This window comes from Littorina saxatilis, linkage group LG17 (assembly GCF_037325665.1).
Source record: "Littorina saxatilis isolate snail1 linkage group LG17, US_GU_Lsax_2.0, whole genome shotgun sequence".
NCBI classification, from domain to species: Eukaryota; Metazoa; Mollusca; class Gastropoda; order Littorinimorpha; family Littorinidae; genus Littorina; species Littorina saxatilis.
In genome coordinates, this window is record NC_090261.1 from 68569139 (window position 1) to 68576633 (window position 7495).

Sequence of the window (7495 nt, forward strand, 5' to 3'; positions counted from 1 at the left end):
AACTGATGACGAAGCAACAATATTTCTAAAGTAAGCCCGATCCTGCTTGCGATCAAAAGAGATCGTAAGGCCTTGGGTCAATCGGCTGTCACTGTTGGTGTTTGCTTTCACAGGGAAATAGTCCGGCGGAGAAATACAAGAGCGTCATTGTGGCCCCAGTGTTTGCTTTCACAAGATAATTGTCCGGCCGCGAAATACAAGGGCACAGATTGAGAAAGTTGTTTTTCGTTTGACAAGAAAATAAACCGGCGGAGACATATATATATAAGAGCGACATTGTAACACTGTTGTTTAGTTTGACAAGAACATTGTTCGGCGTAAAAATAGAAAAAGCGACATTGTGGCGCTAGTGTATGGTTTCACCAGAAAATTAGTCGAGCGAGAAAAAAAAAGTGCGACATTGTGGCACTCAGGTGTTTGGTTTCACAAGAAAATAGTCCAGCGGATAAACACAAGAGCTGCATTGTGGGAAAGCGGTCACCGAAGACAGCTGCCGGACTTCGCGAAAGCCATGGCGGCCAGCACCGACTTCCCCAGTCAATTGAGAAGAGGATTTGACACGCAGCTTTTCTGTGGCTTTGGCGCAAAAGTCAATAGCGTCTGAGAACTGTCTTTGGTTGAAGCAGCCATCGTTAAAACCGTAGAAGAATCGGCGTGCTAATTGTCTCTGTGAAGAGGGAGGGAGTGTGTGCCGTACCCTTGCCGTGTGGCTTTAAAGGTTCCCGCAGTCCCGTGTATACAGTCTTATAAATCACCGTAGATCCGTCCAGGTTATAATCTGGGGAAAGAGCATCCTTCCGCTTGGGCACATACCGAAACTCAAAAGTCTTGTTGCTTCCTGTGCTGAGTGTGAGTGTTTTGCTGAATCGATTCCCATATTTACAGCTACAAATGTGACGTTTTGTTTGGTCATAATTATATTAAACTTTGCAATAAAATACCATTCTTGGGTTTTTTTATTCCGAATTTTGGTGTGTTGGCAGTCTATCTGTTTTTGGATTTAATTGCGCAAAATCAAACCAGAACAGAAATCAGCTAGGCTGTCTATTATGGGTATTTGTGCTGGTAGAAGGATGCTCTAATCCTGCGTGAAAGACTGAAGGAATCCAGGGCGAAGAACATGATTGTGAGCACGGCAAAGAAGGTGTCTCTAAGGGCAAACACCTTCTCGTGAAAACTGTTCAGCTCACCGTCTCAGATTTGGCCAGGCTTTTTCATAGGACACAACTATTATTGAACTTATTCGCATACCAACAATGAACAGCCTGTGTGCTTTTTGTGCACAGAAGGAATTTTTGGATGATTACATTTCTGAAAAAGTTACTAATTAGGGCTTTTACGAAATCAATTCATCTAAAAATGTGAATTCATCACAGCAAGCAGTCAGAGCGTAGATTGTTTGTGTGTGTCAGAGTGGTGGAATGGTCTTATCCCATTGATAACAGTTAACATTTTCATTGTGATAATCCACTGAGACGTCGTCTGGATTTTGTTTTTACCTTGCGTTTTCGAGAGTTCATTTTTTTCATTCGTACTTGTTTCTGCTTATTCGAGTTTAATTAAATACGTTTTCAAAAAGTCTGGCCAAATTTGAGACGGTGAGCTGAAGTGTTTTCACGAGACAGAGTGTGCCTTTAACTCCTGCCGGGGGTGAGCAGTGGACAGGGACTGAAGGGCGGATCAAAGACCTGACCTGACCTGACCACAATGTCGAAGACATCCTCCCTGTCTCCCAGTGACAAGCAGTACGTTGCTTCTCTTGTTTGTCGTGATCTGGGGACCTGTATTTCACTCCTTGCTGCGCGGAACTCAGAGGGGTAAATCTTCACAGTTCTTTGAACTTCGCAAGATCTCCTGTAAGAACTGTCCTGACACTTCAAGCCACGGTCCAAATAGTTTTTGACTATTGTCTATTGCTCAAGACTCCCCTCAGGTGAGCGCTTTCGTCTACAAAGAGTACAAAACAGTGCCGCTAGGCTCATACTCCAAAAGACAAAGAATGACCACGTTTAAACATAATTATTCGTTTCCACTAACCTGACAAAAAGACACCAATTTACAAGGTAAAATCCTTTCGTTTGAAGCATTTTCCCAAGCATGCGCAGATATGCATATGCCTCTATTTGTTCAGAAGTTTATTGTTTCCTAGTACAGAAGAAATCGAAAGAAAAGTTAAATTGTTTGGTTTTCAGACTCATCAAATCAAGCAATCTTGACTTCACAATCCACAAACGTGGTGTAATCAGGACATCTTTACAGGTTAAAAGTCGTGTCTACTCGACTCACATTATGAAATACGAATTTTATTACGACGTTAAAGGCACAGTCAGCCTCCAGTAAACCACCACAGACACTGTCAGGCTTTTACACACAGTACAAACACCCTTTCATTTAAACACTCACCGCTTGAGAACATCGTAGGTGCCCTCCGTAAAGAGCGAGCAATTTTCTAAGAATTTATTTTTGCGTGCTTTATCTTACCCCTGAGCCATCGTGAACCCGTGTAATCCAGTTTCCTTTTTTTCACAATTTAGTCGTCAGTTTGTGATTTCAATACGACTCGCTGTAAGCTTATCTGCAATAGCACGTTATTGTGTACCTCTGAATCTAAAACGCAACAAACGTACGGCTGCGATTTACACGAACTAGAGCGATGGCGGTTGACCGTTCAGAGGAACTGGCGCTATGTAGAACCGTCGTCTTTTACGAGAAAGACGTTTTGCGTGACAGGTTTTTCGCCTTTTCTTTTTTCAAACTTTCAAAACTTCGAATTGTACTGATCTTGTCTTGATGAAAAAAAGATTTCTTTTGTGATTTAAGAATGTTTGTGTAACAAGCTGTCAATTTATTATTTAGATTTTAAAAGTTAGGTCTAGCACCAAAACGAGGCGCCTGATAGTCCGTTCGAATAGTCCACGAAAATAAATTCTTTGAAAATGTCTCACTCTCGACAAAAAGCAGCCAGGATGTTCCGGTTCGGTAAGCGTTCAAATGGAAGTATGCTTGCACTGTGTGTGCTCGGAGAGCTCAGTGATGGTTTACGGGAGGCTTACTGTGCCTTTAAGCTAAAAAATATTATTTATTTAATTGAGTCTTAACTCACGTATGTTAGAAGTTAAACTGTTGTTTGTGTGTTTTTCATTGATAATAGTTAACATTTTTATTGTGACAATCCACCGAGACGTTGTCTGTTTTCTTTCCATACGTACTTGATTAAAATTATATAATATATATACGTTGTAAAAAGTTGTTTTCGTTCAAATTCTTCGTTTCATACGCAGACGTTGTTGGTGTGAACTTTCATTAGTTTACCAGGTAAGGAGAAAAGTAAATGAGACAGAGCCGAATTGAGAAAAACACACGCACAAGAAACAGAGCAACGTTTAAGCAACGAGAATTAAACTTGTAGTCCCGAAGAGACCTGTAGTTGACATAACTACGAACTACCGGCTATCTTCAGCGGCGACCAAACGATTCCCCAAACAGCAGCCTTCCCCCCTGGCCATAAACAGCCACTCTCCTGTAAATGACACATCAGCAAAATCGTGAAATCAATTCCATTCCAGCAGAAATCGAAAATTCATCAGGGATTCTGCGACTTCATGGCTATTTGCCCAGCCCTTCGCGCCTCGTGTAAAGTGACGGTGGTTTCGGCGTACTTAGAATTCTCGCTCTCGTGTCGTCTCGGTATCCTATTACAGACAAATCTCGCGTTTTGCTGCGAGAGCGGGACTCTAGCCTTGTTACTATTACTGGCTCCATTTTGGCCGTCTTGCAGCGCTATTTCTCTCCTCATTCGATTTGACTCTCATTGGATGGAGCAAGGACAGTAACTGTTCGCCCCCTTAATCTCTCTTACGAGGCAGGTACCTTTCGAATTAACCTAGCGGTGTAGGTATTACTGGAACATACATGTCTAACCGTCTTATCCGAATGTCTTATACATTTGCTTATGTACTCTTTAAATTTGGTTCGACGAATTGCAGGCAGAGCATTTAAAGCTTTCAATGTAATTAATGAATGAGCGGCGGTTCGATGAAACTTTATTTTGCTCGACTGGGAGATTTGTCGTTGACCTAATTTACTTTTTCAAGAGAGAAGCATTGATCACTTAAATAGCGAGCTGTTTTACTGTAGAAAAAAAAATGGTTTAGACTCCCCAAGAGTTTATCCTCTAGAGGTACTCAGACATGGACTTAAAGGCCCACTCCGCCTCCTTAAATCATATATATAACTCTTGATTTTGCGTTCAATTTGTGGTCATATCTGTGTTTTTGATTGAGGTAGATACTTTTGCAGATTCCATGGGTAATACAAAGATTGCTTTCCTCAGTAATGGATGGATGGATGTTTTATTGTTCTAATCAATGAGTTGATTTTGACAATTTTCAGACAAATGAAATTGGTGCATAAAACGAAATTAATAAGGGTGTGATACATTGGGCTTTCAACATAGCCTACACATGCAAATAAGTGAGGCAAAATAAAGAAAGTGCCTGCCAAATGTTGAGACATAATCATGAAAACATAGCTTGGAAAGATAATATAACTTAAGCAAACATTGTCAAACAACACCAAGACACATACACAGATATACGCTTTCCTCAGTGAAACTTTGTGGCAAGCAACCTTGTACACCAGCTCCGATCTGCCCCGGATTTGACATGGGTGAACATCTAACCACTTGAACACATAGTAGTGGGTTTTTTCTTGGCCGAATTATTGTGGCCGGTGGACATACGGTCATTAACAAAGTTACTTAAAAAAAACCCCACTCCGCACAGAAAGCAGACATACAAGGCTTATTTGAAATTACCATTAGACTATGGTTACATTGGGGATGACCTTTCAAGATCGGACTGATTGTTCTACATCCGGGTTAACTACAGTCGGTGGATCATTTCAGGGAAAAGGAAAATATGCAGTTATGTACAAAACAACTCCCCTTTCTACCCCCCCTAACACACACACACACACACACACACGCACACACACACACACACAAACACACAGACACACAGACACACAGACACAGACACAGACACAGACAGACAGACAGACACAGACACAGACACACACACACACGACACGAAACCAAAACCCGACCAAAAGAGAACAATGAAAGATGATCGACTGAGGGAATGGAAGGGGACGGGGCGGGGATGTAGCTCAGTCAGGGCGGGGATGTAGCTCAGTCAGGGCGGGGATGTAGCTCAGTCAGGGCGGGGATGTAGCTCAGTCGGTAGCGCGTTGGATTTGTATCCAGTTGGCCGCTGTCAGCGTGAGTTCGTCCCCACGTTCGGCGAGAGATTTATTTCTCAGAGCAACTTTGTGTGCAGACTCTCCTCGGTGTCCGAACACCCGCGTGTGTACACGCAAGCACAAGACCAAGTGCGCACGAAAAAGATCCTGTAATCCATGTCAGAGTTCGGTGGGTTATAGAAACACGAAAATACCCAGCATGCTTCCTCCGAAAACGGCGTATGGCTGCCTAAATGGCGGGGTAAAAAACGGTCATACACGTAAAATTCCACTCGTGCAAAAAACACGAGTGTACGTGGGAGTTTCAGCCCACGAACGCAGAAGAAGAAGAAGAAGAAGAAGAAGAAGAAGAAGGGGACGAGAAGGGTATGCTTGAATGGTCACGTGTTCATGTGTTCATGTGTTCAAAGCATCCGTTAGGAACTAGATCATGATCGAAACGGTGCCCTCCCCTTTCATTCTCTATCATCTTCTCCTCCAAAGTGGGTCATTGGTTCTCCAGATAGTTCTATACGGAAATAATTGTCCACGTTAATTAATTTTCTCCTTTACAATCGTATTCTCTACCATCTTCTCTTTCTGTTTTTACGTGTACGAGTTCTCACCAGGGCTCGCTAATACAACTGTTCTTCTAGATCTTGTTCTTCGTCTTCGAGATAAACACAGAATGACTAATATTTCTGACTTGTACGCACTTTGAAGGCAAAGTAAGCAAGGTTTTAGGTGATTATCGTTGTTTTACAATGAGTTCATTATCATACATTTGTAGACTGTATTGGGGTGTGCACGTTAAAGATCCCACGATTGACAAAAGGGTCTTAAAATGTCCACCAAATACCCGTGTGACTTGGAATAATAGGCCGTTGAAAGGTAAATATGCGCCAAAATAGCAGCGATCTACTGGCTCAAAAAATTCCATCTCACACGCCATTCTGTAAAGGGCCTAGAGCCATAGGGTTAGGCACCTAAAAATATCCAGTTATTATTATTATTATACATTTGGCTGTAAGAAAAACACGCTGTTTATTATCTTTTGCTGGAGAGCATGATTATAACGATTCACACGATAGTTTACACGAAAAGCGAGGTATCTTTAAAATGGGGAAATTAATACAGGGATTTGAATTGTATCTTTGCCAGACTATTGTGCCAAGAACTTCCTTGTCTGACGCCCAACCTCCCTCCCTGGCCCTGCGTTCTCGTTTAAGTCTCGCGGTTCGCGTGCTTTCATTATCGCCGAGTTCATTACAGTTCGATGTTATTTGCAGTGGTCTTTGTTAGAGTCTTTCTCTGCGGTGGATCGCACACTCTTCGTTCTTTCCCAGACATTTCTTTTTGTCCTGGTGGCCCAATTAAAGTCTCGGTGAAAGAACGTGACGAGACGCGAAAATCGGTTGGTTGAATGTCTGTTGGAAAAACCGGATTCAGTGTTAACGTTGGAACTCTGCGGTTTCCTTGTTTTCTTTGTTATTGTTGCTATCATTAGAATTGTCTTTGTAATATACTTCTGGATGTTTTTCTTGTATTATAAGAGAATTCTGAAAGTTTACTAATGAGACTCGAAATGTTATGACGGAAGGGGGATGGCGGTTCAAAGGGAAAAACTGAAAATTAACAAGTTGGTTCGGCTTTTTCCTCATTCTTTCACTCTCACTCATCCCCCCCTCCCTCAACTACGCATTACCGGAAAATGGTCAACACATACCCGACACTTTTCTTTCGAAAGACACATCAATTAGTGAAGTAAACTACCATGCAATTACAAATTTTTTTTTAAAAAAACACACACACACCCCTACTCTACACATAGTACTGACACATGCCCTTACACAGCCAGACAGACGTGCTGAGTGTTACTCGAAACATTTAAAATCAGAGGCGTCAGAAGTGAGAATGTGTAGCCGTTTGACCAAATAGACACACATACACACGCCCACACGCACACACACACACTCACACATACACACACACACTCACACATTCACACACATACACACACACACACTCACACACACACTCACACACACACACGGCTACCACCCACCCCCACCCCCAACACACGTCGCTACAACCCTATAAGCCAAGCCCTCGGAAAAGCAGCGGCTGTTGATCAGATTCTATTAGTGACCGCTTAGCTCGCCAATCAAATGACCACAAACTGTCCCTCGGGCCACGGGAGGGAAAATACGATCACGCGACCGCTGGACGCAGCCATTCGAACCATTGACCCTTA